At 38.1% G+C, this 13215-nt stretch overlaps 3 protein-coding genes across 6 annotated transcripts in view; all 3 read right to left on the bottom strand.

Annotated features, from left to right (window-relative positions):
* LOC105882445 (glia maturation factor beta) overlaps positions 1–13215 on the bottom strand; it is a 902793-nt gene that overhangs the window by 405956 nt on the left and 483622 nt on the right. The gene's annotated exons all lie outside the window — the stretch shown is intronic.
* Positions 1–13215, bottom strand: part of LOC142865854 (uncharacterized) — a 224334-nt gene that overhangs the window by 14006 nt on the left and 197113 nt on the right. The gene's annotated exons all lie outside the window — the stretch shown is intronic.
* Positions 1–13215, bottom strand: part of FRMPD4 (FERM and PDZ domain containing 4) — a 539531-nt gene that overhangs the window by 381449 nt on the left and 144867 nt on the right. The window lies entirely within an intron of this gene.

Here is a 13215-nt window from a genome sequence, read left to right as displayed (position 1 = left end):
TCATTCTTCCAATTCTGTTCACTCCCACATTTCCCCATTTCCTCTCACAATTAGGTCTTTAAATGTGTATTCCTCATCTATGAGTTTTCTGAATTTGACAATATATCTTATTAAGTTTTATATATAATATATCAGTGCTATGCAAACTATGACCTGCCAGCAGGGGGCCAGTTCACATACCATTACTAGTCTGTGAAGAGATGATGAGCTTGTGCCATAAGGGAAACAAAGCATTAATTCTTTTATTGCGAAAGTCTTTGTTATGGTTTGATTGCATCCCCTAAAAGTTCATGGGTTGAAAACCTAATCCTCAAATTCATATGTTGGATGTGGGGCCTTTGGGAGGTGATTAGAGTTATATGAGGTAATGAGGGTGTGGACCTCATGATGGAATTAGTGACTTTATAAGAAGAAGAAGAAAGATTTGAGTTAGCATACTTTCTCTTAAATGTGACATCTTCTGCCATATTATGAAGCACAAAGATGGTTATTTCCAGGTGTGGCCCCTCAACCTTGGACTTCCCAGCCTCTGGAACTGTAAAAAGTACTTTTCTTTATAAACTACCCAGTCTGTAGTCTGATATTCTGTTATAGCAATAGAAAATGAATGAACATAATTTTGTTGTTTTAAAAAAAGCCATCTCAATTAAACACTGTGCCTAGTGCTACAGTAGTTTTATATATTCTAGTATAAGCTTATGTCAGGTTAGAGGAATGGCATTAGAGTAGCATTGCCCTCTATCACTTATCTTAGTTCTTAGTGTATAAATGGACAGTCACCAAAGCAGTCAATAAGCAAAACAGTGAAGGGATATAGGATTCAATGAATTGCCCACGAGTGAGCAGTGGGATTCAAAATCTAGGGGAAATGCTCAGATAAGTGCACCTATTGAAGCACAGTTGGGAGTAGGGCCAGGAACCACCCTATGCTCATCTGCCCTGCTGCAAAACAGCTGTTTTTCTCAGGAGGATGCTCAGTTCCTGATAGGATGCCACAGAGGACTAGGGGTTGCCCAGCATAAAATCTATCCTTCCCCGTTCCAACCTTCTTCCTCCACCATGAGGGTCATCAGATGACTATAACTCATAAGAGTATTGTGCACTTGAAGGGAGAACTGCTACTCCAGGGATGTTGGGGGCTCAGAGGCTAAAAGACAGTTCCTTAGGAGAGGATGTTGCCGGGGTTAGTTGAATCTAAATAACTCAGGAAAATTCAACCTGATGTGACATAGTTAGAGATGAAAGTAAAGAATTATCTACCTGAGGTTGCAGTTTCAGAAACCAAGGTGCAGAACAGACTCGACTCAGGTCTGGATTGTTGATCTACCTCACCCCCACTCCCACCTCCAATATAACAAGGCCTGTGGACAAAGTCACAGCCATCCCTGGGGCAGGGGATCACTATCACAGCTGTGTCATGTGGATACAGCAACTTTCACTCCTCAATTCTTTCTTCTGGCTTTTTTCTTTTGTGTCTTTCCCCAGAGCTGTAAGAGAAGAACCTAGATAATAGAGACATTGGTGGTGGCTATGATTCTTTGTGCTATTGCTATTCAGCATTAAATGCTACTGCCATTAGGTTAGTGGAAATTTATTAATATTAATGAAAGTGTCCTTGCCTCCTTTTTGTTTTGCTGGGAAATTTTGAGAAATACTGGCAGATAATACAGACGTTAACACCAGTCATGGGCACTCTTTTATTGTAAAGCAGAGATTCTCAATCAGTGGTGGTTAGGCCCCTCAGGAGACATTTGGCAATGTCTAGAAATATTTTTGGTTGTCACAACTGGGATGGGGGCATACTACTGGCATCTAGTGGATAGAGACCAAGGATATTGCTGAACATCCTATAATGCACAGGACAGTTCCCTACAACAAAGAATTCTCTAGCTCCAAAAGTAAACATGGTCTGCTCTAAAGGAAAGGTTTTTAACTGCTACAGTTAACTCAACCTATATTTACTGAGTGTCTACCATGTGCCAGGCACCACATCAGGCATTGGATACTGGCAGCTCTCTCCAATAAATTACCCAAATTGCTGTCCAACCTTACCAAAGTAAGGTTCTCCACAATCCTCAAAACCTTGGAAATGAGTAATGGAACATTGACATTTGAGAACTAAACTTTAAAATATGTAAATGATGAGTTAGAGCAGAGAAATTCAAACTCTCCTCAAAGAGGCAAAAAACCTTCCTAGACTGAAGAGAAAGAGTTAAAAGATGTCAACACCTGCAGAGCAAGAGGGTATCTTTTAGAAGAAGGGTTAGTCATCCAAGGTAGAGGTGAAAGTAAAATGATGAACAAGGAAAAGATAAAAAAAAAATAAAGGAAGGTAAAGAGAAGGAATAATAAATGTACCTTATTTAAATAATAAATATTTGTTAAATTCTCAGTAAGTACCTTACAGAGGTTATGTCACTTTGTCCTCACAAAAATTCTATGAGATTGTCACTACTGTAAGAAACAGCTCTTTCTTGAAGGCAGACTGTAGCAGAGTCCACACATACACAGGCTAGAAGAGACAGGCTCCCTTCAGACAAACCAAAGACCCATTTCATGATGGTTACATCTGAAACTAAAAAAGTCTGATGGAATTAAACAGTCAACTGATATTCTTCACACCTGATATTCAACACATATTCTTCATTCTGATTCTAGTCTCAGCAGAGCAGTCTTTTGATAATTTGGTTTTTCCTGTAGATTCTGTGCAAGAAAACAGTGAGCAGCAGGTCAAGCTGGCATGAACCTTCAGGTGACTTGAGAGGTCTCATGGTACTCTGATAAACTGGAAGTCTGTTGGTAATTTGGCTTATCGTATAGCTTGCCTATAGGGAAGGAAGGCATTGATATAACAAAGTGAACATTCTGGCCTGTTTGAGGACTACATGGCATTTCAATAGAAACCTATATAAATAATCTCTGTGCATTTACATAAGTAAATGAGATATGTAAATTTATACTTCAATTCCATGAACTTGATTAATAGGATTCTACCCTTGGGAGGTCAATTTGTGCTCAGTCTGAGAACAAAATCTGATTCCCACATTATACATTTGAAGACCAGTGGCTTGATTAGGATTATCATCTGACCTTCTGTATCCACTTACTCATTAAATAGATATTTACCTAGGACTGCATTGGGGAGTGGGGATACAGCAACAACTAGGGTGACATGGTCCCTCCTCTAATGGAGGAGCCTCCTCCATCTTACCATTGACCCTTTGCAAATTAGATCAAAGGCACCTCCAGAATGAATTCACTATCCAGTGAAATTCCTATGATGTATATACATCATATATAGGGTAACATGTCAGTCAAACACTTTCATTTTATTTTATTATTTTATCTTATATTATTCTATTTATTATTTTTTGAGATAAGGTCTCACTCTGCCACCTGGGCTAGAGTGCAGTGGCTTGGTCATATTTCAATGCAGCCTCAAACTACTGAGCTCTAGTGATCCTCTTGCCTCAGCTCCTGAGTAGCTGGGACCACAGGTGTGTACCACACCTGGACAACCTTTCTATTTTTTGTAGAGACGGGGTCTCACTCTTGTTCAGGCTAGTCTCAAACTCCTAAAGCGATCCTCCCACTTGGCTTCCCAAAGTGCTAGGATTACAGGTGTGAGCTACCGCCCCTGGCCAAATACATTTTATTTAACTGCTGCATACCAAACATAACTGCTATAACCAAACATAACTGTAACATAACTGCTACATACCAAACATTACAAAGCTGAGTGCGTGTGTATGTGTGTGTGTGCACGCACGTGTTATGGGTTTCTGGCCAAGTTTTTCTAAACATTTTATATAACGTTTCAAACACTTCCTTTGACAAACAAATTAAATTACTTAGATCTCTTAGTTTATTGTCTAACTCCTGCTAGGCTCAATATTTATGTCCTTCATTGGTGTGCATCTTTTTTTGCTGCCATGAAATGCCATTAGCTTTTCAAAAGGGCATCGCATTTGATTATGTAGCACAATGATCTTCACCCCTTACTCTAAGGGACCTCAGAGTTCTAGGGACATCCTTCAGGACCACCTGGGCAAGCTGTGTACATTCCTCAACCCCACCACCATGCCTCCTTGCAACACAGCAGTTGGATAATAGTTTGTTTGAATAACGGATTCCAGGTCCTGAAGAGAAGAAGAGAGAGAGGCAGAAGATTTACAAAACATTGATGTAGAGTGTAACCTTGTATAGTTCAAAGGACCATGTCTCATGCTCTGTCTCAGCACTTAATCACCACCTTACATCAGTAAGTGCCCAATAAATACTTTCTGATTTATTAGTCTATTCTTTCCATAAGCATAATGCATAATTGCTCTAAGGACTATTCTATTATTCTTAGTCAAAGATAGCTTTAATTAAAATGAAATTTATTGACAAACACATAAAATGTTTAATCAGCTTTACATATGGAAAGAAACTAGGCTTGTAAAACAACCCCTATGTATCATAATATATGATACAATAGCATGCAACTGAAAGACAGACAGAAGTAGAAATATTTAAATTAATACTAAAATGATACATAAGATTTAAAAGCACGGTCACATGATTTCCAAAAGTAAAAATACTTAAAAAGCAGAACAACAGTTGACTTGCAATAAATTCAAGCAAAATTACCTAGCATTAATTCTAAAGGCAGTGGCCTTGGCTTATGCAATATGCAATACAAGGCAGCGAATCTTAATTTATTAGTCTTTCTTGTTGTACAACAGTGGCCACCCACTACAAGAAGAATAATTTAAATAAAGGTAAGGAATAAATTAAATGTAGAAAGAATCCTGTGTTCCTGTGAGTATTAAAATGGAGAGTGACACCACAAGTGAATTAAGGTATAATTCTCTTTTGCTATTTCAAAGAACGGAACAATTTGCATATTTATTCTCTGCTGTCCAAGACAAGTTGGATTTCAAATTGTTCCCCTTCTCCAGGCATTAATTTACATTGGATGCCAATTGCAACACAGCAAAGGGACTCCCCTCAAGTACATCTATTTGCCAGATATATTTCTGCTACATGATTCTTAGTATTCTTTCCCCCAGCCATGTTTCCACACACCTATATTCTTATTATTGCAAGCTGCTTGCTTAGCCTTCTAGCTGCAAAGTTGTGGAAGTACATCCTCAAATCAGCCAAAAATATAGTGAAAAATTTTATAACACAGACCACAGTCACTCAGCATTAATAACCTGCTAGGTGATGGATAGAAAAAAAATACAGCCAGTTACTATCCAACTTTCATTTAAAAAATCCACATTCTATATTCCATGGAGGAATATTAGGATATGTATGTAATGTACACCAAAACCCTTGGATTGGATTAATTGGAGAGATTCAACATTTGGCCCAGTTTGCTCAATTACACTCCAATGTTCTAAAATGACTGACATCATTTAATATTTTACCTAATATATGTCAATAGACTTCACAACCCAGGAAGCATGGTTTATATATAATAATGCATCTGAAAAAGTTCTCATTTAAATTGGCATAATCAGTTTGCAAAACACTGGATGAGGTACAAAAGGACCCTGGTTCAACTTCAATTTGTCTTTATGTGCCAATGAGGAGGCTAGCTAATGACTCCACACTTCATTCTTCAATTAATGAACTCAGAATAAAAAGAATTACCTCATACTGTTGTCCTGAACCTAAGTCAAATAATGAACACACAAATACATGATTGACACAAAATAAAAATAGGGAATATTTATTCTACCACTATTTTATGGGTCAAGCACTGAATTATTGACATTTTGGAAATAAAGCAATAATAGTAATAGGCAATGCCACCAATAATAATAATAGATAATACTTATTTGTTATTTACTATGTTCTAGGCAATGTTATAAGCACTTAGTATATATTAACTCCCACAGAAACATTTTTCATTTGGTGCTACTATTATTCCCATTTTACAGATAAGCAAACTGAGGTAGATTAAAGGTTAAGTAGTTTGCTCAAAGTTGTACAGCTAGCAACTTATTCACTGGAGAAGATCATAATATAGTAAGGGAAACAAATACATTTTAGTGCTAGGTAGGAAGTGGTATAAAATAACTCTGCTATTATGGAGACACTTGATTTTGCATATTTCAGTTAGAAATATAGGGGTGAGAATGAAGGGAAGTTTTCAGAAAGAGCCAAAGGCAGAAAGGCAAAAAATGTCATAGCCTGGTTAAGAAAACTGAGATTTTCAGTATGGCAAAAATATAGGATGCAAAGCATGGAAAAAAGTGGAAGAGAATGGGAGAGAAAGGTAGAGTAGAAAGCTAGAGGGTTCCGCTGGAACCAGTTGGCAACATGTAAGAAAAGGAAAGTAGCCTCTGGCATCCTAACAGCGGGGCCTGGCCATTCTCCTGTTGAACATCAACCATTTCACCAAACATCAACGTCGGACAAGGCCACTGTTTCCACGGTGAAGCAAGACAAAAACAAGACCTCTCTGCAATCATGTCTGAACACAGGCAAAACAAGAATGTTGTCCAAACTGTAAAAATGCCCAAATGTCACTCTAGCCTGGCTAATATGAGTGACTGATGCTTCTTTAATAATGAACTTCAGCCCTAATTTCTTCCTCCTTCTTATAGATAAGATTTATAGATACAATTTGTTAATCCCATCTATACTCACAGAACTGCCCCTACTTCCTAAAGTCCCCGTGGTGTGTGTTCTTCCTCATTGCAATGGGCAATAAACCCAACTTGGTCAAGTCTAGGTGTGATCTTAGTCATTGTCTGGAAAGCATTGAAAACCATCTTTTTTGCCAAGCAAAGACCTGTGAAGTTTTATTCCCTAGGCAAAGAGGTTTTTAGGCAGAGAAGTGGAATAACAAGTGTTGTTGTTTAGGAAAATAACTCTTACAGTAAGGTGGTGATGAGCTGAATTAGGAAGAAGTTGATGGTATCAAGCCTGAGTAGGAAGCAACATACCCTAGCAGAAGTCACGTGGGTAAGATTAAGGCCGTGAGTGCCACTGAAAGGAAGGGGGACAAGACTTGGGGTACAGGTCCAAGGAAGAACTAAGGAATGATTGGAGACTAAGGGAGAAGGGTGAGGCTTGGCAATGAGAATGATAGTGATGCCTACTGAGGTGAACTGTGCTATCACTGACTTAGTTCAGAACTGTAGGAAATAAGAAGTAGTTTGGGAGAAAAAAATCATTAATAAAATTTGGCAATTATAAATTTGATATTGCTGTAGGATATCCATGTAGAAAATGTCCCATATTTGGAAATATAGATATGGAGAAGGGGAGAGAATCCAGTGCCAAGGATTTGAGAGTAATTAGCATATAAATGACATTTGAAGCCAGGAGGATGGATAAGATCATCCTGGGATAGAATGTACTATGAGTCCTTAAAGGGAGCCAAGAACAATCCTTGCAGAATCATAACATTTGATGGAAATGGAACATCCAGCAAAGAATGATAAGAAGAGTCAAAGAAGTATAAGGAGAATTAAGATAAAGTGAAGAACTAGAAACCAAAAGGAGAAAAAGGTTCAAGAAGTAAAAGTGGTTTTGACAAATGTTACAAAGCAGTTCAAGGAAGATGAAGATCAAAAATTGGCCTTTGGACTTGACAGTGAAGTCTCTTAGGGAAACCATTCAGAAGAGAGATAGTGGCAGGAAGAGAGGCAGGGGAGTATAAAGGCCTTTTCATTTATTTCTTTAACCCAAGAGGAGATTTAAGCACACTAATTGCTCATGGAGATGTAGCCAGGGAGTAAGAAAGATTGAATATTTGGGAAGAGAAGTGACAGGGGAGGGAATCCAGGACTTTGGAAGGGTTAGCATTGTAAGAAAGCAGCTCTCTCTTCTTCCCAAACAAATCATAACAAAGAAGTCCATCTTGATGTGTTTAGGTAAACTTTTTGCCTATTACCTCTATTTCTCTATAAAATATAAAGTCATCTATATGTATGCACATGTGGAGGGGGTGGCAGAAATTAGAGCGAGGAGTATCAAGAAAAGATTACATTAAACAAAGTGATATAAGGTACACATATATCTTGCTACTTCTACCATTTATGTTTTCAAGTAACCTTGATCAATTGAAATAACTAATAGACATATAATGTATGGGTACTACACACCACTGAGGAAAATATGTGTGTGCTTCTCATTACTGCCTTTTCCAAAAGTGCCAGATATGTGAAATATGTTACTGCTCCTAAAAGGATAACTCATCAATATGTGGCAGTGGCTTTCCTGTTAATTTGAAAAGCAATGGCAAAATAACACACCATCAATATTATACTTAGTATTTTATGTATTTAGCCATTTTTAAGAGTTTTAAGTTTCAATCCCAAGTTGCAGAGGAGAAAACTAAGGCTCAGTGAATTTAATCAATGGCAATACTCCTGAAGTATGAAAGCCAGAAATTGAACACATAGTTCTTAATTTCAAAACCTGACCTCCTCTTTGTTCTACCTTTGGGCACCCTAAACAAAATTAAGTCTTGAGTCATTACCTGAATCCTTCTTGGAATGAGGCTCAGACTAAATCAGTCAGTAAATTCTTCATCACCTATGTTCCTATACAGCACAAAGTAAGTATTTGATAGCTCTGTCTTGCTAATGCTAGCACAGAAATCCACTTGATTTCTCTGGGGGAAGAAGTACTCTTTGTTGATTGTCACTGACAACTCCACACCTACGCACTTGCCTGGCTACTATGAGGGAGCAGAACCCTGAACTTGCAGGATGGTAGCTACGTGAAATGGTTGGCTCTAGGAAAAGTTCCATCTCTGTTTAAAAAGAAAATTGCCCTAAAATGTGTCTCAGCATTTCCTCCAGCCTCCTCACTCTGCATTACTCAAGCTAATGGCAGGGCTTCCTTATCAAATACCAGGTGTGCAGATTGCTTTTAGATCCTTCTCAGGAAAAGTATGTATCTGAGTGTCATGGCTGGGTTTTGGCCTAAGGCTCTCACACATGCAAGAAGGTAGTGGGCTTGCTCAGTATTAGCTTGAGCCTTCTCACATGGTGATGGTTTTCTTCTCTTTTGCACCATTCGAACCCATGAAATATAGGCTTGGAAGCTATGGTAGGCCAGGTCAGAAACAGCCCCTTACATCTTCAAGTCCTTATCTAAAGAGATGTGGACTCTCCCCCACCCCTTACTGCATTATACCCTGCACACCCCAAACATTCCAAAAGAATTTAAAAAGGCAACACTGGAAAGCATCTAGAATGGTATTTTCTAACAAAACTTTCAACGAGAAGGGAAATGTTTTATCTGCATTGCCCAGTATGATGGCCACCAGCTATATGTGCATCTTTAACATTGAGATGTCGCTAGTGCAACAGATGAACTGGATTTTAAATCTCATTTAGTGTTGTTAATTTTATTTCAACACTTACATGTAGGCTAGTGACTACTGAATTGGACAACACAGGTCTAGAGATGAAACTAAAATGTAAACATAAAAAGATTCCATTCCAATGATAAATAGAAGAAATGTAAGATGAATGGGGAAAACATCCAAAACCAGAAGGAAAATAATAATATTAACATATTTTAAGCCTTTCTTGGTGAGGCTGGCATTTAAAAACCAGATTGAAAATAGAGGAAGTGAGGTGAGGTGAAGGTATGACAAATCCAAGCAATAGAAACCCTATACTATGAGGCATGGAAGGGAAGAAAGACCCAGGAAAAAATGGAGAAGACAATGAGGTGCAACCACTGATTCTATCCAACCCAATTTATTTATTCAGAAAACTAAGGAAATACATAGACAATCATATACAAATATTCATCATTCTTTGAGCTCCTCCTAGCACTGTGCTGAGTCAGCTGCTCTCCCAACACTCCTGTGAGGCAGAACCTATGACTAGCTCCATTAGATACACAGACAGAGACACTGTTCTCTTGACATAAAAGTCAGAAACCGTATGCTGTATTGCTCCATATCCACGTGCCCGTGCCTTCCCTAAGATTCAGAGTTAGCCAAATTCTAGTAAATTGGCTGAATAAAATTATTTAATAAACTATACAACATATTATCAAAGCACTCTTTTTAAAAGGAGGGACAAATAATGTCCATTACTCAATCCTGTCTGAGATCAACGCTTTCCCAAGTCAAATGATAAAGTATAACATATTTTACCTAGGATTATATCTCATTCATCACCAAGAGAAGACTGGTCTGGGAAAAACTGAAGATGCTATGTCTTGGCAGAGAAAAATCACAAAGTAAAAACGCAGGGAAATTCTGCACACAATTGAAATGATAAGATGAATTTGGAGAACAGGAAGTATAATTTTTCCAGGAGAGTGGAGCTTTCTCATTTCCTCCTTTGGGGGCCAAGGAACTTAAATTATATATCTCTATAATATCACAGTAATCTAAGATAGACACACCAAAACCTTGGCCCAAGTACTAGTGTTATTATAATAAAGAACATTTGGGTGGAGATATTTGCTACATTAGAGAGGAATAGGCAAGATTCTGTCCCTCAGTTTTTAGTAGCAACTCCATTTTAATCCACTCCCACTTCCCTGGTTGAGAGTCATTAATAGTTTAGAATGCACTGTCACATTGCCTAGCCATGACCAGGTTCCCTTTCTTCCCTGTTAATAGGACTTGGATTTTGTTCAGGATTTGGATGGCATTATACCCAACACACATATCACACTTGGTCTAAGGCAGTCACAGTAATATCACCCCTCCTGCTGTGAATATGTGACTTCATGGTAGCCAATGAGAAGTTAGAAGAAATCATAAGAGAAATGAAGATTAAACTCAGAGAAGAGAGCTGAGTGAGGAGAAACCCATCCCTTCTATCTGACTTTGGATGTTGTCACAGGAGGGCATGCACTTTGTTTGGGTGGCAGCCATCTTGTACTCCCAAGACATAACTAAAACAGACTGCTGAGAAGCCAGAGCCCTGATATCTATCACTGAGCGGCATTACTACCAACATTCAAATTTTTCAATATTTGAAATAATAAAGGCTTTTCACGTTTAGCCACTGTTAATTGGGTATTCGTCACTAGCATCCAAACTATCCTAAATGATGCAATACTTACCATTATTTATCAGTAAAATGTTATCTTTAAGTCTTTATCTAAATCTACATTTTTAGAAGTTCTTGACTCTACCTTTCTGATCTCCTGATCCTCAAAACTTAGATCATCGAGACACATCTGTCCCAGATTACTGCAACAACTCAACACTTGGTCTCAACACTTGTTAACTTGTTGGTCTCAACGCAATATTCAGCCAATCACAAAATGGCAGTATAATATATGAAGCTTACTCAAAAGCATAAGTGTGTGTTTCATGAATTTCCTTAAAGTGTCATAGAAATCATAGAATTCAAAGGGTCATTCAGATTGTCTAATTCAATGCCTCATTTTTGAGGCAGATGGTACACTGGCCAAAGCCGTTCACGTCAAAAGAGTGGCTCTGTTCATATTATAGATGAGAAAATTGGGCTGCATTTACACTGAGTATTTTTATATATAGTGGAAGGGTCGTGATTAGAAGGAAATGATAAGATTTTCTCACAAAACCTAGAACTTTTCAAAAACACAAAAAATCACCCCAAAATATATCTGCCAGAGACATTTGGATGTCTAAATATAAATGTTTATGTTTGTGTGGTATCCTTATAATACATTCAACTTTTACCTTTAGCTACTTTGTCTTCTTTAGTAGGCACTTTATATAAAATACATTTTGGTCATTTCAAGAAATAGGAAGAACCATCAATGAAGAAGTGGGGTTATTGTTCCCTGCTAATGGTCAGTTTAGTAGAAGTGGGACGTGTCACAACATGCTTGGCTAACGGGTAAATTTCATATGTGCTTATTTATTTATACCACTATTGAGTTGAGTATAAAAGCCAAACCAGGAAATCTGTGTCAGACTTGTTTGCCCATAAAATTGTGCTAAATGTGAGTTCATATGATGGTTTGCATGAGGATTTTCATTTGATATGTGCAACTGATATACATTTAGCCCTCAGATACACCTGGCATTTTGGCTGCTGAGTACTAGACTCCTATAAGAAGCATGTCAGAGGAAAAGGCTTCAGAGAAGAGAAATAAAAAGCAATTGAATATTCAAATGTTCTTCCATAATTTTTCTCCAGAGTTTGATTAGAAGATTCCTTGCTTTAAAGATTTTGGTTACCCACAGCCTAATGAACATGCTGGGCTTAGCTCCTTCTACATATTCCAATGTGTCCATCCTTTCTCTCCTGTCCCTGCATATGTGAAATACCTAAGCTACACACACACACACACACACACACCCCACATTACCTGCCTGAGTTTCCCCAGCATATCATGAACATTACTATGTGTTTGCTCATCTCATTCCTTCTGTCTCTAAATCTCTTCCACAGCATCTCAAACATAAAATGATAAAATAGAAGAGTAGTCCCAAGATCTCTCCAGATGATTCACATACCCAACCCTGCCCCCCCCATAAGAACCACATGTCTGAAATTTATAGAGCTGATGTTGGTCTTTCTTAGCAAATATTATATTTGGAAAAAATCCTCCTCGGGAACAGGATGGAGCAATGTGTGTTTGAAGAAGTGTGGTGACATGATTTCTATCTAAATAAACAGCCATGGTCAAAAAGTGTTGTACAATGAATAGGTCTCCATCACCTGGGAAGGACTCACCAGTGGCACACCATTCAATATTTCCATTAATTATTCTGTTGGGGATGTAGACAGAAACCTGATCAAATTTATAGAGGGTACAAAGCTGGAAGAGTTGAATAACATATTCATGAAAGGTGAAGCTTGAAATAATAATAGTCGGCACCCTTACTGATCACTGACTCTATGCCAAAGCTGCTTCCTAATGCTTTACATAAATTAGCTTATGCCATCTTTCCAACACCCCTATGATATGGGTCATCTCATTTTCCCCACTTTGCAGATAAGAAAACTGATGCACGGAGAAATTTTAAAATTTGTCGAATTAGAAAACAGGCTGTCTAGAGAGGACCTTCCCTAAGTTGCCTTTAAAGATTCTGACAGCTGGGAAGAATAGACTAAATTCAGCAAGAGAAAATCTAACAATGATAGACACACGCAACATTTTGCATCCAAATGCAGGAATACATCTGTACGTGCATTTGTGAGAAGGTTGGTGTGAGGGTGGAAAGATGGGAGATGTATTTTGACTACCAAGGTGAACACGAATTGATAGGGTCATACTGCCTGTAACACTTCCAGA

The sequence above is a fragment of the Microcebus murinus genome, chromosome X (genome assembly GCF_040939455.1).
Source record: "Microcebus murinus isolate Inina chromosome X, M.murinus_Inina_mat1.0, whole genome shotgun sequence".
NCBI lineage: Eukaryota > Metazoa > Chordata > Mammalia > Primates > Cheirogaleidae > Microcebus > Microcebus murinus.
This window is presented reverse-complemented; position numbering and strand designations above follow the sequence as displayed.